Source organism: Canis aureus, chromosome 1, assembly GCF_053574225.1.
Source record: "Canis aureus isolate CA01 chromosome 1, VMU_Caureus_v.1.0, whole genome shotgun sequence".
Classification (NCBI taxonomy): Eukaryota; Metazoa; Chordata; class Mammalia; order Carnivora; family Canidae; genus Canis; species Canis aureus.
The window spans coordinates 119,195,487-119,216,457 of record NC_135611.1 but is presented as its reverse complement, the minus strand read 5'-3'; the positions used below and the strand labels follow the sequence as shown (position 1 = coordinate 119,216,457).

Genomic DNA, 20,971 nt, shown 5'->3' with positions numbered 1-20,971 from the left:
CAAAGGACCCCATGCCCAAGTACCTGGGTATAGGTGACCCATGGCTATAAAGGCGATCAGAGGAAATGTTGTTTTCTTGAGCCTTGGTGACCACTGGTAGAATTGGTTATTGTCTAAAGTGGAATCAGACTTCCTTGAAGCAAATAAGCTTAATTGGAAATTAATATTAGACTTCCAATCTAGGTGTTCTTGCAATGCCAAACTCAAGACAAGGACTCCGTGTGTGTGTGTGTCTGTTTCTGTGACTATAGAGGAAAACCTCACAAATGTTTTCAGAATATGCTCCATCATTCCTTGGCAAGCTTCAGCTTCTAGAATTTTGCCAATTTTTAAAGAAAATTCCAACCTTGCTTGCAAAGTAATTAATTATGTACAAAAGGAAAAAAGAAAAAGAAACCAACAAAAAAAAAAAAACAAAACTCACCACCCACCGCAACCCAAGGCATCAGATGCTGTGCTGTTTTCCTAATTCGGCGGAGACCTGACCCCGCCGTCGAGTGCACAGAACGGACGCCCGCGGATCTCCCTCGTCAGAGGGACGGGGCGAGTGTACGGGCCGCAGGTAGAAGCTGCCGTATTTTTTTAATCATCAGGGGAAAGACCAAATGCCTTCAACTTTCAAAACTGATCATTCTGACGTGCTTGGCCTACTCTGCAGACAAGACTGCAACAGTTTAGCAAACACCGAATGTCAAAATAAATACCAACCCCTTCAGCCCAAGGCTGGCGCGGGCGCAGGTGCAGTGCTGAGAAGGGCTGCTCGTTTTCCCTTCTTTTTTTTTTTTTAAGATTTTATTTATTCATGAGAGACAGAGAGAGAGAGAGAGAGAGAGAGGCAGAGACACAGGCAGAGGGAGAAGCAGGCTCCCCGCAGGGAGCCTGATGCTGGACTCGATCCCAGGACCCTGGGGTCACGACCTGGGCCGAAGGCAGACGCCCAGCTGCTGAGCCCCCCAAGGGTCCCATCGGTTTCCCTTCTTGATGAAGTGCTCCGGGGCCAGGTTCAGGGGAGGCCTTCCGGGGGTGGCGCGGTTCCTCGTCGGCCCAGGCAGCACCCAAGGGGGGTTGTTGTTGCTCCAGGTGGACGGACCTGCCTGGGAGGGAAACGTCCGGGAGCTCTGGTCAGCACAGTGGAGCGCGCCAGCTAGCGAGGCCCTCGTCACCCCATTCTGCAGGCGGGAAGACTGAGGCGCACAGAGCCTGGTGGAGCCGGGACGCTGCGCCCCCCGCCCCCGTCATCGCCGTGTGTCTGTGCCCCATGTGCGACCCCCTCACGTGTTCCGAGCCGCCGACCTCCCTGTGCGTCTGGCTCTGGAGGTGAGCAGGGAGGGCCGGGCTTGATGTGAAGAGGGGCTTCCAGAGCTTTCGGGATCCAGAATCCTCACATCAGCAAACCTCATGGCCACCAAGCGGGCCCAAGACACACGCTGCTAGCAGAGCATCAAAGTCAAAACGTGTCATTTTCAACGTCAACCTAGAGTCTTCCCGTACAGGTGCCAGTTCTCATAAGAGAGGCCGACCTGCCCGTTCACAGCTGAAGCCTCCCGCCCCGCCCCACTTCTTCCCTGGCCCTCTCCTGCCTGTGTGGCCAGAGGGGTCCCGCTGCAAAGCAAGCCAGGCAGCACCCCCATTTTACCCACAGTCAAAGCCAACTTCTTTTGAATGGTGCACCTGACCGCCCCCCCCCCCCATTACTTCTCTGACTGTGTCTCCTTTCTCTCTTCTTTATGTCCACTCCTCTCCAGACACACTGGGTCTCAGGAATGCTCCCACCCCAGGGCCTTTGCACAGGCCGATATCCACATGGTTCACATATCACCTTCCCAATGAGGCCCCCTTCTACACGTTTAGGTCTTGAGACCCGTCTCTAGCCTCCAGCTCCCCGCCCAGCCCTCCTCACCCTGCTCTGTTTTTCCTTCTCTCCATAGCATTTATCACCCTGTCATGTTAAAATAACTTGCTCATTTCTTTTGTTTATGGTACTTAGAATACTCTGTCTCTCTGCTCTTTGGAATTTAATTCTACAAGGGCAAGATCTTTATCTGTTCTGTTGACGATGGATCCCGACTGCTTAGAATAGTGCCAGGCACTTAGTAGGTGCTCATTAAATGTTTACTACACATCTGGTTACCTTGAGGGGGCATGGGGAGTAATAATGCCAGGCACTTAGTAGGTGCTCTTAATGAGCGTTAAATGTTTACCACACATCTGGTTACCTCTGGGGAGGGGGGTGTAGGGAGTAATAGGAAGGGATGCAAAGGGGACTCCACATACTGGTGGTTGTTTTATTCTTGGACAGTGAGTGCACTGGTGGTTCTTCATATTTTTTTTTCTTTTCTTTTCCTTTCTCTTTTTTTCTTTTCTTTTCTTTTTTTCCTTTTCTTTCCTTTTCTTTTCTTTTTGAGGAAGAATCTGTGCACACGCATGTGCAAGCGGGGGGCAGGGGCAGAGGGAGAGAGAATCCCAGGCAGGCTCCACGCCCCAGCACAGAGCCTGATGTGGGGCCTCAATCTCAACGACTCTGAAATCATGACCTTAGCGGAAATCAAGAGTCCGACGCTCAACCGACTGGGCGCCCCCTTCATATTCTTTATAAAAATATTTTTGTGTATCTGAAATGTGTCATTTTGAAGAATCAAAGAGGGTCAAAGAGTACGATTGTTATATGGCATGTAGCAATCATACTAAGTGGAATAGTCTCCTTCCCCATGTGAACCTATTGCCTTATTTTGGGGTGTTATCCTGTGTCAGTGGCTGAAAGTAGAGCTTCCTGGACAGATGCATTTGTAACAGGGGAGCTGCAGAGGGAGAGAGAAAAAAGGGTGGGGGGCGGTTCTGGCCATCAGGGCAGGTTGGCTCGGACGGTGAACAGAAGGAAGGACGCCCCAAGCCAACTTGCAGAAGCGACTGTCAAAGCATATTGGGGACAGATGCCAAATCAGGCGGGTCAGCTAAGATCACGATGGCCTGGGCCCAGCTTCCGAGAGCAGGGTGCCTGGGGGCAGGTATCTGATGACCCTTGGCGGAGGGCTTGCCAGAGGAGAGCAGGGAAGAGGAACGATGTTACCTGAGCCACCAGGAAGGACAAGGGCAGAATGGGAAAGAGATTCTGGGTTCAGGGATCTGAACGGAGGACTCCTGGGGCGGGCCTGACCTGAGTAGGACGGAACTCAGAGCTAAGCTCGGTGACACCCAGTGGCCCCAGCAGATCCCCAGAGCCTCCAAGGGAAAGCCGGTTGCTGGATTTGTTCATCATGCTCAGGTTATGTCCGTGATGCTGAAGGCAAGAGCATCTGGGCTGCGGGGAAGCTCGGGCGCAGTGCAGGGCCCGGGGTCCACGGATGGGGTGAGCTTGCCGGGGCTCCCAGCCGGTGGACACGTCTCCGCCCCGCCTCAGTGCCCCCGATGAGCACGGTTCCTTCAGAGGAGCACGATTGATCAGGCCAGACGCAAAACAAGTGGCCAGGACTGGGATGAGTGAATATTCATTTGGAAATGTCAGTGCGCACGGGGAGATTATGCCTGCCGTGCCCTGCCTGGCAGGATCGATTCAGGGCCTGAGGTGAATCCGATGTCTCCAGGGGCTGAGGGCTGGGGCCGGGGATCCTGGGTAGCATGGGGGGGGTGCCCTGGGACGTCTGGAGCCGGGGGGGTGGGGGATCAGACATTCACAGCTCTCGAGATGCTGATTGAGGCTGGGGCTTGCCTGTGTTTGTGGGGTCTGGGTATCCTGTCCGGGCCTTTGTCTTCAGGGGCCACTCCCTGCACAGGGGCCACCAGGCTGGGGACAGCTGTATGCATGGTAGGGGTTGAGGGACCTCAGGACACCCAGGTGCTGGGGGAGGGGGGCGGGTGGGGGCCTGCTGAGCCCGCCTCAGTCTGAGCGTCCACCCCCCACCACGGCCCCGGGCGCACTGAGGGAAGGGGCTTCACCATGTCCAGCTGGGGCCATCTCTAGTCTCTAGCTGAGCCCCTTCCCCCTGCTTCCATCAGTACATCTCTGCTCTGCACGAATGGGGCCCGGGGGCCCAGGGAGGCTGGGAGATTTGGGACCAGGGTCCCACGTCCTCACCTTGCGGTGGGTGGGTGGATGTTTGGATTCACCCACTGTACCCTGGGAGCCCTGGCCCCTGGCTGGGAGCCTCCTGAGCAGAGGTGGGAGGTCATCACGGCTGGCCTGGGACGCCAGGGCCCCTGCCAGGTGCACGGTCACCTGGGTGTGGCCTGCCCCGCACGCCCCCTCCCCGCCAGCCCCAATTAGCCATCTGCAGGAGCTGCTCTCAGCATGGGGGAGGGCCGCGGTCCCTCTTCTCTGTGCAGACTGCTCGGCTAATGAGGGGGTTTGTGAAATTTTTAATTATGGCTTCCATGCCTGGCTTAATTATTTGCATATGGCTTTTACAAGTGAGAAGAGGACGCCTGCGTGCAGGGCTCCTCCTCAGCCCCACGTTTGACTTTAATTAAAGGCAGAACCTGAGGTCTTTCCATCACTAATGATCGTGGAAAATTAGCTTCCAATTCCCAGGGGTCGCCGGAGTGATGCACCCTGAGGCGGAGAGGGGGGACGGAGGGGGACGTGGAGCGGGAGGCACAGATGGCAGATGGCCTGCCGGGCTGCCACTTCCGAGCCCCTCTCCAGCCCACCCTCCCCACCCCGCGCCCGCCCCACTCCAGGCCCCTGTGGGAAAGGGAGCCTTGTCTCCTCTGCTGATGGGGGGGAGGGATCCTCATGGTCATTGTCCTTGTGGCCACAAGGCAGAGAGGTGGGAACTCCTGAAAGGCCCCCGTGCGTGCGCCTGGACACATGACCCCTCACACCTGTGCTCGCCCAGATGCACGGACACGTCTGCAGGCCCACGCGTCCACTTGCACACATGTCGCAGACCCGCTCACAGGTGAGCCCAGGTCCCTCTCGGGAGCCAGCGGGCTAGTGCTGCGGGCAGGATGCGACCATGTGCAGAGGGCAGGCTGACAGCGGGCTCGTGGAGGGCTCCCCACGGAGATGGGGGGCCCCGACCCCTCCCCGGTGACAGGGCAGGCCTGTGCTGTCGTGTGCCCGAAGCGCGGCCTCCTCGCCCCCAGGCAGCAGAGTAGACCCTGGACGTGACACGCGGAACGGCAGACAGCACTGCCTTGGACTTGGACCTGAATCCAAGTGTGTCTCCACCACTTCCTCACAGGGTGGCCTTGAGCAAGTGGCCCGGCCTCTCTGAGCCTGTGCCCTCATCTGTAAAGTGGGGGTGATAGCTTTTCCCGCAGCTTTTGTACCAACTCTGGGTCTCCCGTCCCCTTTGTCTCCTGGTCTTTCAGTTTGGAGGCGCCGACCCCACTCCCGGCTCCAAGAAGGGCGGTTTCATCCCCCTGGTCTCAGACCTGCGCCCACCAGCATGGGGCCTACCCCCTGTCCCCGCCCAGGAACTGGGTCTGGGAGGTGCTATGAGCTCAGAGTCTGGGAGTTTTGTGCCATAGCAAGGGATGGGGTCCCCCTCCTCCGCTCGATGTAGCAAGGATGCCAGTAGGCTGGCCTGTGGCCGCAGCCGCCACGCAACCATGCAGAAGCCACCTGAGGATCAAACCCACCCAAGGGGGCGCCTGGGGGCTCAGTGGTTGAGTGTCTGCCTTCAGCTCAGGTCATCATCTGGGGTCCTGGATCGAGTCCCACGTTGGGCTCCCTGCATGGAGCCTGCTTCTCCCTCTGCCTGTGTCTCTGCCTCTCTCTGTGTCTCTCATGAATAAATAAATAAAATCTTTTAAAAAAAAAAAAACCTGCCCAAGGACAGAGGAGCAGAGCCCCAGGAAGGACCCGGGTCCCCTTGACACTGTGGGGCTACAGGATTCCCACGGAGATAGGTTTTCTGTCGCTCACCTCCCAGCACGTCCTGCTTGTCACAAGTCTTGTGTCAAATGCTGACCTGACACTGTCTACACACAGTCGATGACAAGTGCTGACACGGGCAAGAGCGGGTCTCCTGGCAGTGGGCCAGCCACGCCCCCCGTCCCCCCACCACCCTCCCCAGGATGCTGCTGTGTGCGCCAGGGCTGGGCCTTCCCCGCGGGGCTGCTGCAGCAGAATCCCACAGACTAGGGGGCCTCGGCAGCCAAACTACATTGCCTCTCGGTCCAGGAGGCTGGAAGTCTGAGCTCAGGGTGTCAGTGGGGTGGGCTCCCTCTGAGGGTGGTGCAGGGAGACCTGCTCCAGGCCTCTCTCCCAGATTCTGGGGGTGGGGGGTAATCCTTGGCATGCTTTGCCTTGTAGCTCTCTGCCTTTACCCTCACGTGGCTTTCTCTCTGTGCGCATGTCTGTCCAGATTTCCCCTCTTTGTAACAACATCTGTCATCTTAGGTTAGGGGCTCAGGCTACTCCAGGGTGACCTCCTTTCAGCTCATTACCTCTGCTGTGATCTTTTCCCAGATTAGGTCAGATTCTGAGGGACTGGGGGTTAGGACCGCAACTTGGTAATTTGGCAGGGGCGACACGGTTCAACCCGTAACTGGTGGGTATGAGTGTGACTGTGTGTGTCACTGCTGGGTGGACCCTGTGCCGCCACAGTGACTGTCCTCCCGGCCGGGGCAGAGGCCCTGTGCTGGAAGCCTGTGTTTCCGCGTGAGTGCCTCCAGTTACAGAGCTGTGGGAAGCGGCTCCTGACCAGCGAGGCTGCTACAGCCTCTCCCCACACCAGCTGACTCATAGGCTTTTTCTCCTCTCAGCTGCTTTGGCACGAAATTCCTTGAATCATTTTTATCCAGAGGTCGGGTGCCTTTCCCCAGTCTGGGTGATGCTTTTCATGGCTGCAGTGGTGATGAGTGAACCCCAGGCCAAATCCAGCCTGGATATGAGTTTTGATTGGCCCAAGTAGGTTTTCAAAATGTGTGTTGCTTGCCAATTTGAGAATCAAGAAATTTCAAGTTAAAAAGCCCAGGTTTCCTGGGTGCCGGGGTGGCTCAGTTGGTTAAATGTCCGACTCTTGATTTCGGCTCGGGTCATGACATGGGCTCTCTGCTCAGCAGGGAGTCTGCTTGAAGATTGTCTCCCTCTCCCTCTGCCCCTCCGCCCTCATTCTCTCTCTTTTTCTCTAAAATAAATGAATAAAATCTTAAAGAAAAAAATCCAGGTTTCCAAACTGGAAGATCTGAAGGCCTGGATCTGCTATCAAGGGTTATTGGCTATGTCATTCTGAAAATAATTTTTCACTATAAAAGTATTGTGTAGTTAGTATAGGAAATGGCCTGCTTCCAACAAGTGTGTTCACTGAAGACCAGTGATTGGCCACACTGGATCTCATCATGAAAATGTGTATTTCTGCCTGTGTCTTTCTCCTTGCAGCAACCATGCAGGACTTAGGGCTCAAGTGTCCCTTCATTTGACAAGGTGACACAAGGGCATGGGTGGGACTTGCATGGATGCCATTCTGCTGTGGGGTGCTCCCAGCCAGTGAGCGCTGCCTACATCCTTGGCCCAGCAAACATACCATAGGATATCATGTCCAGGGATCATAAAGAGTTAGCACCTTTTCTCTCTGTGTCCTCGAGGCTGAGAGATGAGAAAGTCAGTGACCTAGGACAGCAGAAAAGAGGCAGAAGGCTCAGGGAGAGAAAAAACAGATCCCCTGTTTGTTGTCCAACATAAGCAAAAAAGTCAGCAAAGCCTTTTGGAGACAAGAGCAAGACCACCCAATGAGGAGCACGTGCCCTGAAGGGAGAGGACTGGGACCCAGTGGCCCCCTCACCTGTCCTGAGCCACTTCCCTCTACCCAAGGACCGTAGGAAAGAGCCCAGAGCTCTTTCCTCGACATTAGCATCTCACTAATGTTAGAGGAAAGCCCGAGGGGCTCTGGGAACACACAGGAGGGCCCCTCACCTGGTCTGGGGTCCATCAGGAAATGGTGAGAAATGAGACTGAAGGCAGGAGAGCTGCAGACACTGGATACTCAGTGGGCCTTGTGGAATATGCTAAGACATTGAGACTTGGACCACTGGGCAGCTGGGGGCCCTCAGACCCTTTTGAATGAGGGAGTGACAGCAACTGCCCTATGGGGATGTTGACAGAGGACGTCAGAGAGGTGGGGGAGCTGTCCAGGCACCCGGTGCTGAATCAGCCTCACCGAGAGGCTGGCAGAGAAAAAAGTTGGACAGGAAACACCCAGGAGACTGAGTCTACAGTTGGAGTGGGGAGAGGGGGAGGGAGGGTCAGGGTGAGCCCACATTTCTGGCTTTCCAACACCCTCTGGTGAAAGTGGGGGGAGGCATTGAGGGTCAGTAGGGTAGAGGAAACTTGAAGCACCGGATGTCCGCAGGAGGGGGATGGGTGGCAAAGCCTCATGGAGAAGGCAGGCTCATATCTTAGAACTTCCAGGTTGCTCACAGCTCTGGCCCCCTCCTGGTAGCCTGAGGGAGACCCAGTTCTCCACAGAGCAACCAGAACAGGGCCAGCAGACTTGATAGCTCTGCCGTGTTCTTAGTCTTTGAGTCCTCAGGTCGGACGACACCAGCTGTTCTGAAGAGAGCTCCAGGGAAAATCATGCTGGACTAGTGGGGATCAAGAATGTGATGGTTAGCCACGGAGCCAGCTGAAAGAGGCCGGCCTGCTCCCAAAGGGGATGCATCGCACGTGCACACTGTGCACCACATGCTGGGCTCCACATGACCTCAACCCGAAGGATTGAGCTGGTCCTAGTGTGCAAGGAAGGATCCCTTCCTCTCCTCTCCCCCACCCCTTACTAGTTCTCTCTTTGCTCACCACACATTGCCCGAACACCTACTCTGTGCCAGGCATTATTGGCAGCTGGGAACACAAAGGCAAGTCCTCTGGGGCCTCCCTGTGCCAGCCACAAGGAGAGGGATTCCCTGGAAGGAAGCCAAACCTCCTTGCCATTCTCTCTTCTTCTGGAGTCTGTGGATTGCCGTTTGCAGCTTGGAGGCAGCTGCACCCTGCCAGGGGCCAGGGCATTCTAGGTTTACTCATACACTCCTTTCTGTCCATATTATACCCCAACTTTCAATTTTGAGAAGTAAATATGCAATTTTTTCCTCCCTGTAATTTTCCCTGCTGTGGCTGTGGATGTCAGAGCAGCTGGAAAATGTGAAGAGCTCAGTGCTTTCTAAAAGTAAAAGGAGGCCGTGCAGCATCATACATCGTCTGCTGCTCTTGGCGAGACCCAGTGGCTCTGCTGGGGGTGGGGGGGAGATGCTCTCCAGGCTGTACTGTCAGGGGAACTTTTAACCCAAATAATCCATGCCCCTGCCTTCCATTAGCAATGAGATAATCGCCAAGAACAAAGCATGTGTGTGCGCACACGCGTGCGTGTTGCAGGGATGTTAGCAGAGGTGAGGTGAGGGTATCTGCTTACGCAGTCAGACTTTCTGTGTGTTCCTCTGGAGACTTTCAGACCTTCATGTCTCAGTAGCTGAAGGTCAGGACAGTTTGATCTATGCTTCTGTTTGGGAGAAGCAGTGAATAGGATGCAGAGAGGCAAGATTTGAGTCGGGCAGATCTGGGGTGGCTTATGTAGAATGTAACCTTGGCCGTGTTTAGTCTCCCTGGATCTTAATTTCATCCTCTGTGAGATGGTGGGAGACCTGGAGATGCGCTGTCCAGCTCCCCCTCCAGGAAGGATTCTCTGAGCACCCACGGGACATGTGGTCAACAGCCATGCCCCAGCTGTCAGCTCCTTCAGGATCTGCTTTGGCTGCAGCAGACTGTCCGATCTGGGGTCATGCCTTCCCCTGGGCGTGCCACATCCAGCTACTAAGTAGGGTGAGGCATGAAGATGCAGCCATTTACGCCTGCTACGGGACACTCCCATGGGCTACACCTACTTCAACACTCTCTGCCCAGGCTATGTTGGACCTACATCCCCTGTCTAACTTCTTCTTCTTGCTTTGACTTCCTCCCTTTTCCCTTCACAGGCATTGATCCCTAATAAATATTTTGTACCCTAGACTCCATCTCTGCATCTCCTTACAGAGAACCAAACCGGTGTCAAACAGGGATAACGATTTTACTTTGAGAGGTTATTGTTCGAAAGCTAAATGGGATGTTTATGTAGTATCCAGCATGGCACCTGGAAGGTTAACAAAGCATGATACACATCTATTCATTCTCCTTGCCCTAAAAACTATGACATTAAATCCCATTCCAGGCCTTGAGCAGTCGTTCATAGCCTGTGCTCTGTAATATCGGCTTGGAGAAAGTGGCCCTGAAAGCCTGTGCCTCCTGCTAGGTTGGAGGGTCTGGCAGAGGACTCTGGAGCCAGTCTTGTCCCTGTGAAGTTCATTATCCATGGATCACATCAGCTCTCTTCAAGGTTCCTCACTGAAAAGAAATTGAGCATGCAAATGCTCTTTTATCATAATCACCACGTATCCACAGGGTAATTCATAAAAGAGCTGGAAATATATTGAAATTCAATATTGTTTGAGTCCAAATCAATATTAATAATTGTTTGCATTTTTAAAGTGCAATTTGCAATTGAAAAATGCACAAAGATCAACCAGTAGTTGCTAACACATCAAATTTTTCTATTAAAGGCATAGTCCCTTAACTTTAAAATGTTTCTTATACAACAAAGGATGGCGCTGATCCATGAAAATGGTTATCTATTATTTACGTGCACAACATTAGAATTTGCTTCCATTATGCATGAGTTGAAAGGCCAGTTACTTTTAAGTTCTTGATTTTTAAAAAATTAAACTGTTCATTTTGGGATAATTTTAGATTCACATAACAGTTGTAAGAAATAATACCGGGTGATCTCAGTGTATCCTCTTTCCTGTCAGCCTCCTCCCGTCCGTGTTGTAAAACGAGTCACAACGAGGATGTTGACATTGATATAGTCAAGATAGAGGACATCTCCGTTGCCACAAGGGTCCCTCATGTTTAAATTCTTTAAAAATTGAAGATCTTTATTTATTTATTTATTTGAGAGAGAGCACGCAAGTGGGGGGAGGGGCAGAGAGAGAATCTCAAGGAGACTTCCCTCGGTGCATGGAGCCTGACAAGAAGCTCCATCCCACAAACCATGAGATCGTGACCTGAGCCAAAACCAAGAGTTGGATGCTTAACCGACTGAGCCACCCAGATGCCCCCCCAAATTAAAGATTTTTAATCTTAAAGATAGTAGTGGGATCCCCATCACTAGGCCTGTTTAGATTTCTGCCTTAAAATGAATTCTTAAAAAAAAAAAAGAATTCTTAAAATGAGGCACTATCTCTGCTGGGCTCCGTGTAGATGTTCAAACAGAGAGAGCAGTGGTCATCTAGGGAGGGAGTGGCCTTAAGTGGGACTCACCTCAGCCGGGCAGGCCTCAGGGGAGCAAGGTTTTGTGGCTCAGAAAGAACCTGAGAGCACAGTTTCCAGTTTAACACCTACATCCGAGGCCTCTGCTTCTTCCACAAGGACTGAGTTGCCTTAAAGGGAAAGAGCTTGGCAGCTTCGTCCGTGGAAGCCCAGCAGCGATTCAGATTTGCAGCAAGGGATGGATGGCAGGTGTGCATAAGGGATGTCCTAGCCAGAAGGCCTCCTGCTCTGCCTGAAAGTGGCCTTGTGCAAATGAATTTCACTAACACCTTTCTGTTTTGACACTTGTCTCGCACCAGCGCTGCAAGGAACTTGGGAACTCATCTACAATGGATATTTTGGGCACAGGCTGATTTGGAGATTGGGAAATACAATCGTAAGGGTCCCACAACTTGGAGGGACAGATAGGCCGAGAACCTGGGCTCCCCCCTCTGAGCCTGGTGTCCATCTCGTGGCATCTGGCTGCTTTCTTCAGGCTGCCTCGACCACAAACCCAGCTCCCCTCTGTCCTGGTCGTGTTTCACACGGGCATGAACTTGACCCTTCTCTCATCCTCAGCTCCTGGGCCCATATGTAGTCACCTGTGAGATGAGGGAAGCTAACAGGTAGAGGGTGGTTTCTGCTCAGTTTCAACCTTTAGTTTGCTTTTGTTTTTGTTTGTTTGTTTTTACTGTGGTAAAATACATATAATATAAAATTTACTATTTTTTATTTTTTTATTTTTATTTTTTTTTAAGTTTTTTTTTTTAAATTTTTTTTAAATTTTTATTTATTTATGATAGTCACAGAGAGAGAGAGAGAGAGAGGCAGGGACATAGGCAGAGGGAGAAGCAGGCTCCATGCACTGGGGGCCCGATGTGGGATTTGATCCCGGGTCTCCAGAATCGTGCCCTGGGCCAAAGGCGGGCACCAAACCGCTGCGCCACCCAGGGATCCCTGTTTTTTTATTTTTTTAAAGTATTTTATTTAAGATTTTATTTACTTATTCATGAGAGACAGAGAGAGAGAGGCAGAGACACAGGCAGAGGGAGAAGCAGGCTCCATGCAGGATCAAGCCCTGGGCCAAAGGCAGGCGCTAAACCACTGAGCCACCCAGGGATCCCAATTTACTGTTTTTTTAAAGTTTTATTTATTCATATAAGTAATCTGTACACCCAACATGGGGCTCGAATTCGTGACCCCAAGGTCAAGAGTCACATGTGCCTCCGATTGAGCCGGACAGGCGCCCCTAAAGTATTACTATTTTAATCATTTTTAAGTCCAGAGACATTGAATACATTCACATTGTTGTGCAGCCATCACCACCACCCATCTCCAGAACCTCCTTCAACTTCCCCAACTGAAACTGTACGGATTACTTAACAATTCCCCATTCTTCCTCCCTGGTGACCTTGATTCTACGTTCGGCCTCTGGATTTGACTGCATGGAGTCATACAGTGTTTGTCCCACTGTGCCGGGCTAGTTTCACATAATACAACGTCCTCAGTGCTCCTCGAAGTTGCAGCATGTGTGGTGTTTGCCGATTTCTGTGTTCATTTGTTTTGTTTTTAGATTCCGCATGTAAGTAAAATCAGGATATTGCCTTTCTCAGTCTAAATTATTTCACTTAACATAATACCCTCTAGTTCCATCCCTGGTGCAAATGCCAAGATCTCATTCTTTTTTTTTTATAGATGAATAACAACCCGTTGTGTGCTTGTATATATACACGGTATCTGTGTCCATTCACCCATCGTTGGACACTTGGGTTACTTCCGTATCTTGGCTATTGCAAAATATGCTGTAGTGAATATAGGGGTGCATGTTATCTTTTTGAATTACTTGTTTTCGTTTTCTTTGGGTGAATACCAAGAAGCTAGGCTATAGAGTATTTCCATTTTTAATTTTTTGAGGAACCTCCATACTGTTTTCCATAGTGGCTGCACCAATTTACATTCCCACCAATAGTGCACCAGGGTTCCTTTTTCTCTACATCCTTGCCAGCATTTGTTGTTTCTTGTATTTTTTAATTTTAGCCATTCTGATAGGTGTGAGGTGATATCTCTGACCAATTTTTTAATTGGATTATTTGTAGCTTTTTGTATTCAGTTGTATGAGAGCCTTGTATATTTTGAATATTAATACTATATCAGATGTATCATTTGCAAATATCTTCTCCCATCCAGCAGGTTGCCTTTTCATTTTGTTGATGGTTTCCTTCACTGGACAAAAGCTTTTTCATTTGATGTAGTCCCAATCGTTTGTTTTTGCTTTTGTTTCCTTTGCCTGGGGAAACCTATCTAGAAAAATACTGCTAAGGGGCACATGGGTGGCTCAGCCAGTTAAGCATCTGTCTTTGGCTCAGGTCATGATCCCAGGGTCCTGGGATCGAGCCCCCATATTGGGCTTCCTGCTCAGTGAGGAGTCTGCTTCTTCCTTTCCCTCTGTCATACTCCTGCTCATGCTTTCTCGCACTCTCTCTCCCTCTCTCGAATAAACCTTAAAAAAAAAAGAAAGAAAAGAAAAATATTGTTGAGGCCAATGCCTACATATTTACTGCTTAGGTTTTCTTTTAGGATTTTTATGGTTTCAGGTCTTATGTTTAGGTCTTTAGCCCATTTTGAGTTTATTTTTGTGTATAGTGAAAGCGGTCTAGTTTCATTCTTTTGCATGTAGCTCTCCAGTTGCCCCAACACCATTTATTGAGGAGACTGTATTTTCCCTGTTGTTTATTTTTGCCTCTTTGATTGAATATTAATTGACTGTGTAATTGTGGATGTATTTCTGGGCTCTCTATTTTGTTCTCTTGATCTATGTGTCTATTTCTGTGCCAGAACTATACTGTTTTGGGATCCCTGGGTGGCGCAGCGGTTTGGCGCCTGCCTTTGGCCCAGGGCGCGATCCTGGAGACCCGGGATCGAATCCCACGTCGGGCTCCCGGTGCATGGAGCCTGCTTCTCTGCCTATGTCTCTGCCTCTCTCTCTCTCTCTCTCTGTGACTATCATAAATAAATAAAACTTAAAAAAAAAGAACTATACTGTTTTGATTACTATAGTTTTGTAATATAGTTTGAAATCTGGGGTCATGATACCAATGCTTTGTTCTTTCTCAAGATGGCTTTGGCTATTTGGGATCTTTTGTGGTTCCACATAAATGTTAGGATTATTTGTTCTAATTCTGTAAAAAGTAATATTGATATTTTGATTGACATTGCATCTGTAGATTCTTTGGGTAGTATGGACATTTTAACAATACTTCCAATCCATAAGCATGGTTCTATTTTCCTATTAATCATCTTCAGTTTCTTTTATCAATATCTTATAATTTTCAGAATATAGAGCTTTCACCTCCCTGGCTAAATCTATTCCTAGGTATCCTATTCTTTTTGATGTAATTATAAATGGAATTGTTTTCTTAAGTTCTCTTTCTGTGAGTTATTAGTGGATAGAAATGCAACAGATTTCTGGATCTTGATTTCATATCCTACAACTGTACTGAATTCCTTTATTAGGTCTAATAGTTTTTTTTGGTGGAGTCTTTACGGTTATATTTTTATATGTCTAGATATTGTAATATTTGCATATTATTTGCAAATAGTGACATTTTGCTTCTTCCTCATCAATTTGGATTATTTCTATTTCTTTTTCCTGTTGAATTGATGTGGCTTGGACTTCCAATACCATGTTGAATAAAAGTGGTAAAAGGGGCATCCTTGTCTTGTTCCTGGTCTGAGAAGAAAGGCTTTTGGCTTTTCATCATTGAGTATGATATTAACTATGGGTTTGTCACATATAACCTTTATTATGCTATACCCACTTTGTTGAGAGTTTATCAAGAATGAATGTTGAATTTTGTCAAATGCTTTCTCTGTGTCTATTGAGATGATCATATGACTTTATCCTTCATTTTGTTAATGTTGTGTATTGTGTTGATTGATTTGTGAATGTGAACAACTGTTCTGCATCCCTGGAATAAATGTCACTTGATATGTTGAATGATCCTTTTAGTGTATTTTCAAATCCAGTCGGCTGACATTTTGTTGAGGATTTTTGCATCTGTGTTCATCAGGGATATCAGCCTGTAATCTTTGTTTTTTGTCATGTCTTTGTCTGGCTTGGGCATCAGGGTGATGCTAGCCTCGTAGAATTAATTTGGAAACATTTCTTCCTCTTCTATTTTTGGGAATAGTTTGAGAAGGATAGGTATTAGCTCTTCCTTAATCATTTGGGAAAATTCACCTGTGAAGCCATCTGGTTCTGGACTTCTGCTTGTTGGGAGTTTTTTGATTACTCATTTAATTTCATTACTAGTAATTAGTTCAAATTTCCTATTCCACCCTGATTGAGGTGAGGAAGATTGCATGTGTCCAGCAATTCATCCATCTGTTGTAGATTGTTCAATTTGTTGGCAGTTTTTGTAGTAGTCTCTTACAATCCTTTGTATTTCTGTGCTCTCAGTTGTAACTTCTCTTATCTGATTTTATTTATGTTACTCTTCTCTTTTTCTTGACTAGTCTAGTTAAAAGTTTATCAATTTTGTTTATCTTTACAAAGAACTGACTAATGGTATCATTGATCTTCTCTATGGCTTATTTGTTTTTCTTGTTTTGGTTTGGTTTTGGTTTTGGGTTTTTTTTTTTTTTTTTTTTTTTTTTTGGTCTCTGTTTCATTTATTAATGCCCTGTCTGATCTTTATGATTTCCTTCTTTTTGCCAACATTGGACATTTTTTTTTTCCTAGTTCCTTTAGGTAGAAGATTAGATTGAAATTCTTCTCGCCTTTTGAAGTAGGCCTATATCACTATAAACTTTGCTCTTGGAACTGCTTTTGCTGTGTCCCAGAGATTTTGAACCATGTGTTTTTGTTTTCATTTGTCTCCATGTATTTTTTTGTTTCCTCTTTGATCCATTGGTTGTTTAGTAGCATATTGTTTAGCCTCCACACATTTGTGTTTTTTCCAGTTTTTTCTTGTAGTTGATATCTAGTTTTATACCATTGTGGTTGGAAAAGATGCTTGATATGATTTCAATCTTAAATTTATTGAGACTTGTTTTGTGGCCTAACATATGATCTTAGAAAATGTTTTATGTGCACTTGAAAGAAATGTATATTCTGCTGTTTTTAGATGGAATGTTCTGTATATATCTTTTAAGCCCATCTGCTCTAATGTGTCATTCAAAACTGCTGTTTCCTTATTGATTTTCTGTCTAGATAATCTATCCATTGATGTAAGTGGGGTGTTAAAGTCCCCTACTATTGTTGTATTACTGTCAATTTCTCTCTTTATGTCTGTTAATATTTGCTTTATATATTTAGGAGCTCCTACCTTAGGTGCATAGATATTTACAATTATTATATCCTCTTGTTGGAATGATCCTTTTATCATTGTATAATGCCTTTCTTTGTTTCTTGCTGCAGTCTTTGTTTTAAGGATTATTTACTGTGATTGCTGCCTCGCCTTTTTTTTTTTTTTTTGCTTCCATTTGCATGGAATATCTCTTTTTCATCCCCTCAGTTTCAGTCTGTATATGTCATTAGTTCTGAAAGGAGTCTCTTGTAGGCAGCATATAGATGAGTTTGGTTTTCTGTACATTCAGTCACTCTGTGTCTTTTGATGGCAGCATTTAGCGCAGCTGCATTTAAAGTAATTATTTACAGGTATGTATTGTCATTTGTTAATTATTTTTGCGATTGTTTCTATATTTCTCTGTTCTTCTTCTCTTGCTCTCTTCCCTTGTGTTTGATGACTTTTAGTGTTACACTTGGATTCTTTTGTCTTCACTTTTTATATAGGTTATAGGTTTTTGGTTTGTGGTTACTATCAAGCAACACATACATAACATAACATCCTATGTATATAGCAGTTTATAATAAGTTGATGGTCATTTAAGTTTGAACACATTCTAAAAGCACTTTTTTGCTCCCCCCTCCACGTTTCATGCATATGGCATCATATTTTGCATCTTTTTATTTTATGTATCCCTTGACTAATTTTTGTAGAAATAATTGATTTTACTATTTTTGTATTTTAACCTTCATACTAACTTTATAAGTGATTGATCTACTACCTTTACTGTATGCTTGCTTTTGCCAGTAATTTTTTTTCTATCATAATTTTCTTACTTTTAGTCATGGGTCTTTTCTTTCACCTGAAGAATTCCCTTAAACATGTCTCATGGGCCAGTTTAGTGGTGATGCACTCCTCTAACTTCTGTCTGGGAAACACTTTGCCTCTCTTTCAATTCTAAATTATAACTTCGCAGAGTAGAGTATTCTTGGTTATTGGTTTCTTCCTTTCAACACTGAATACATCATGCTGCTCTCTTCTGGCCTGAAAAGTTTATGCTGAAAAAGCAGCTGATAGCCTTTTGGGGTTTCCCTAATATGTAACTGTTTTTCTCTTGCTGCTTTTAAGATTCCCTTTTTATTGGGACACATGGGTGGCTCAGTGGTTGGGTGTCTGCCTTTGGCTTAGGTCGTGATCCCAGGGTCCTGGGATCGAGTCCCACATCAGGCTCCCCACAGGGACCCTGCTTCTTCTTCTACCTATATCTCTGCCTTTCTCTGTGTGTGTCTCATGAATAAATAAATAAAATCTTTTCAAGAAAATATTATTTTTTTATCTTTATGTTTTGTCATGTTATGTGTCTTGATGTGGACCTCCTTGGGTTCATCTTGTTTGGGGCTCTCTGTGATTCTTGGACGTGGATGTTTGTTTCCTTCCCTAGGTAGGGAAGTTTTCGGTTATTATTCCTTTGGGTACATTTTCTACCCTTTTTTTCTCTCTCTTCTCCATCTAAGATCCCTGTAATGTGAATGTTTTTATGCTTGATGTTGTCCCTTAACCTATTTTCATTTCTTTTTTTTTTCCAGTGTAGTTGTTTTTTACTACCCTGACTTCCAGGTCACTGGTCTGCTCTGCATACTCTAATCTGCTGTTAATTCTTCTAGTATATTTTTCATTCCACTTAATTGTATTTAGCTCTGACTAGTTCTTTTTTATACTTTCTATTGAAGTTCTTATTGAGTTCCTCCATTCTTCTCTCAAGTCTGGTGAGTATAATCATTAATTTGAATTCTTTATCAGATAGATTCCTTATCTGTGTTTTGTTTAGCTTGTTTTCGAGGGTTTTGTCTTGTTCTTGTGTTTGAATCCTATACCTGTCTCCTTACTTTGTCTGACTCTGTGTTTCTTGCGTATGTATATATATGGTGCTTGCCTACGTGGGCTGTGAGCACCTCCTTTTGGGACTGGGCTGACTGCTGAGGGTGCACTGGTGGGCTGGGCTTGCTTCACAGGCAGTTGGCTCAAAGGGCCAACTAGCTATGGTGTGTGCTGGTTGGTAGGGCTCAGTCCCCCACTCCCTGGGTCAAGATTTGTTCTGGAAGTGTGCCAGTTCTGACCAGAGCTGCTTGTTGGTGTGGCAACTGATGGCCCTCTAGAAGGGCACGGGTCCTGCCTGGGGCTGCCCAGTGTGGGAACTGTTTTACAGGGGAGTCTTCTGGTGGGTTGGGTTGGGCGGGGCTCTTCTGCAGGGGAATGCTGAGGCAGGGCAAGGTGCTAACCAGGTAGATGGAGAGCATCAGAACTGGCTCCCACAAGCATCTGGCCAAGGCAGAAGGAGGGCAGGAGAAATAGCACCTGTCAGCACTTCTGTTCCTGGAGAAAATTGCAGAGCCCTAATCCTCCAACACATATCCTAGAATTAGTCAATAAATCCCCTTCATGTATACCCCCAGACACTTTTTAAACTGATGCTTCTGTGCTGGGTCTTGGGGCCCAGTGATATAGTGCACTGGTCCTTTAAGACTGGAGAGTAGGATTCCTATAAACCTCCAGCTCTTCTGAAGGTAAGTCCCGCTGATTTTCAAAGCCAGACATCATGGGGGCTCATCTTCTCTGTGCAGATCCTCAGAGCCAGGGATGCCTGGTGTGGGGCTTCCCCTCTCACTCCTCCATGCCTGTGATGTCCCTCCTGCTTGTGGGTTGTCACATCCAGGGTTTGGTTCCCGACTTTATCTCTGCCCCTCCTGTTCTTCTCAATATGGTCTTCTCTTCATATCTTTAGCTTGGGAAGCTCTGTTTGGCTAGTCTTCAGGTTGTTTTCAGAGTGAGTTGTCGCACATCTAGTTGATGCTTTGGTGTGTCCACAGGTGGAGGTGAACTCAGGATGCTCCGTCTCCATTATCTTCCCCCTACACTCCTCATTGACTTTTGATCAACACATTCAAATTTTAATTTCAAGTAGCAATTTCCTAGCATAATCCATTTGTTTGTACATATATTATGTTAACTAATACATGTGTATACGTAGGACTAGAGTCCATTTACCTCCATGAATGTATTAGTCTTCAAGCCTCATGATTTGAAATCTGCCCTACCAAAATGAGGATACAAAAGTGGGGTTCCGCTGGTGAGTGTGTGTTGGGTATGTGGGAGCTGCCAGGTTCCATCAGGCTCTCTAATGGAGCTCACTTCATTGCCTCCACTTTTCTCACAGGTTTGGGCTACTCTTTGGGCCTAATTCTAACCCAGACCTGATCAAAACAAACTCACAGCTCCCTAAAACATGCATGGCCTTTTAGAAATTCTAGGTTCGTGGAGTGCCTCTCTGGAGATGGCCCAGACATCCCGATCTGTCAACCCCTGCTCGTGCCACATGCAGCGCAGATTATTGATCACCTGCCCTGTGCCAGGCACAGTGCTGAGTGCTGGGAATACAAAGATGAGGAGAGGCTGTGACACTGCTCTGGGGGCCACATCATGCAGTTGGAGAAGGGCTGTCATAGAGGTACACATGCTCATGGGTTTGGGGGGTGGGTCCCCATCCCACATCCTGCCAGGATTGGACTCAGTTCCTCTACCTGCATAATTACTGTCCCCTACCCTGCCTCATAAAATGCCCCAAAAATGAAGTCCTGGGTAGAGATGTATCCATGGTGTGGTCCTACCCCCAAGCATTCAAGGGCATCGTAGCTTATGACATCTTGGCCAGGCTCTCAGGAACCCCTTTTAGGGCCCCTTGCTGCAGCTGTGTGTTTGCAGGCTTCCTCTCCGCCTCTTTGTGTAAGCCATGATGGGAAGCTGGGCTGTAGCCTGGTGGATCCAGGTGTGGGGACAAGGCTTCGGGGCTCTTTGAGCCTGATTTATGCCTTGGGGCTCCCTTTCCTCCCACCCAGCGGAGAGTATGGGGAATTGGAGGGAATCCCTGCCTTGTAATGGGATGAGTGTGGCGGGGGTATTGCCTCCCCCAGGAGTGGGGTGCACCGTGCGGGCTAGGACGCGCGGAGGCTGGGCCCTGGGCACTTCAGGACCCTGGCCAGCGCCCTCCCGCGGCAGGTGGGGCTGCAGGTGGGGTGGCAGGTGGGGCTGGCGTCACCCTTGCAGAGCCTTGCAACTTTATGCCTACGCATAAAAACTGGAGGGACTCATCCCGGAGTTTGCTGCCGCCGCCGCTGCTGGGAGAACGGTTTTAATTAGCTGCAGGATTTTAATGAGCTGAAATCAAGAAGAACCCCATCTCAGAAGCAAGCAGGAGCCGCACACACGGAAGAACTCGTCTGACAAAACAGATGGAGGTGGTGTTCTCAGGGGACGGGCTGTGTGCTCCGATTAGCGAGGAGCGGCTGGGTTACCGGGGTCGGGGGGGTGGGGGGGGTGGGGGGGGGCGCGGGAGCCTCGGAGGGGCAGAGGG

At 48.2% G+C, this 20,971-nt stretch overlaps 1 protein-coding gene across 5 annotated transcripts in view; it reads left to right on the top strand.

The window, feature by feature from the left end:
- The window catches only part of CHST8 (carbohydrate sulfotransferase 8), a 130,026-nt gene that overhangs the window by 38,702 nt on the left and 70,353 nt on the right, over positions 1 to 20,971 (top strand). Inside the window, exon 1 of one of the 5 annotated variants that reach the window (XM_077855868.1) lies at positions 1,180 to 1,317. The exons of 3 other annotated variants lie outside the window; for them this stretch is intronic. The gene's annotated coding sequence lies outside the window, so the exon portion shown is untranslated. Of the gene's footprint in view, positions 1 to 1,179; positions 1,318 to 20,721; positions 20,856 to 20,971 lie in introns of those variants that run through there. One more of the 5 variants, XM_077855870.1, reaches the window with a different exon arrangement.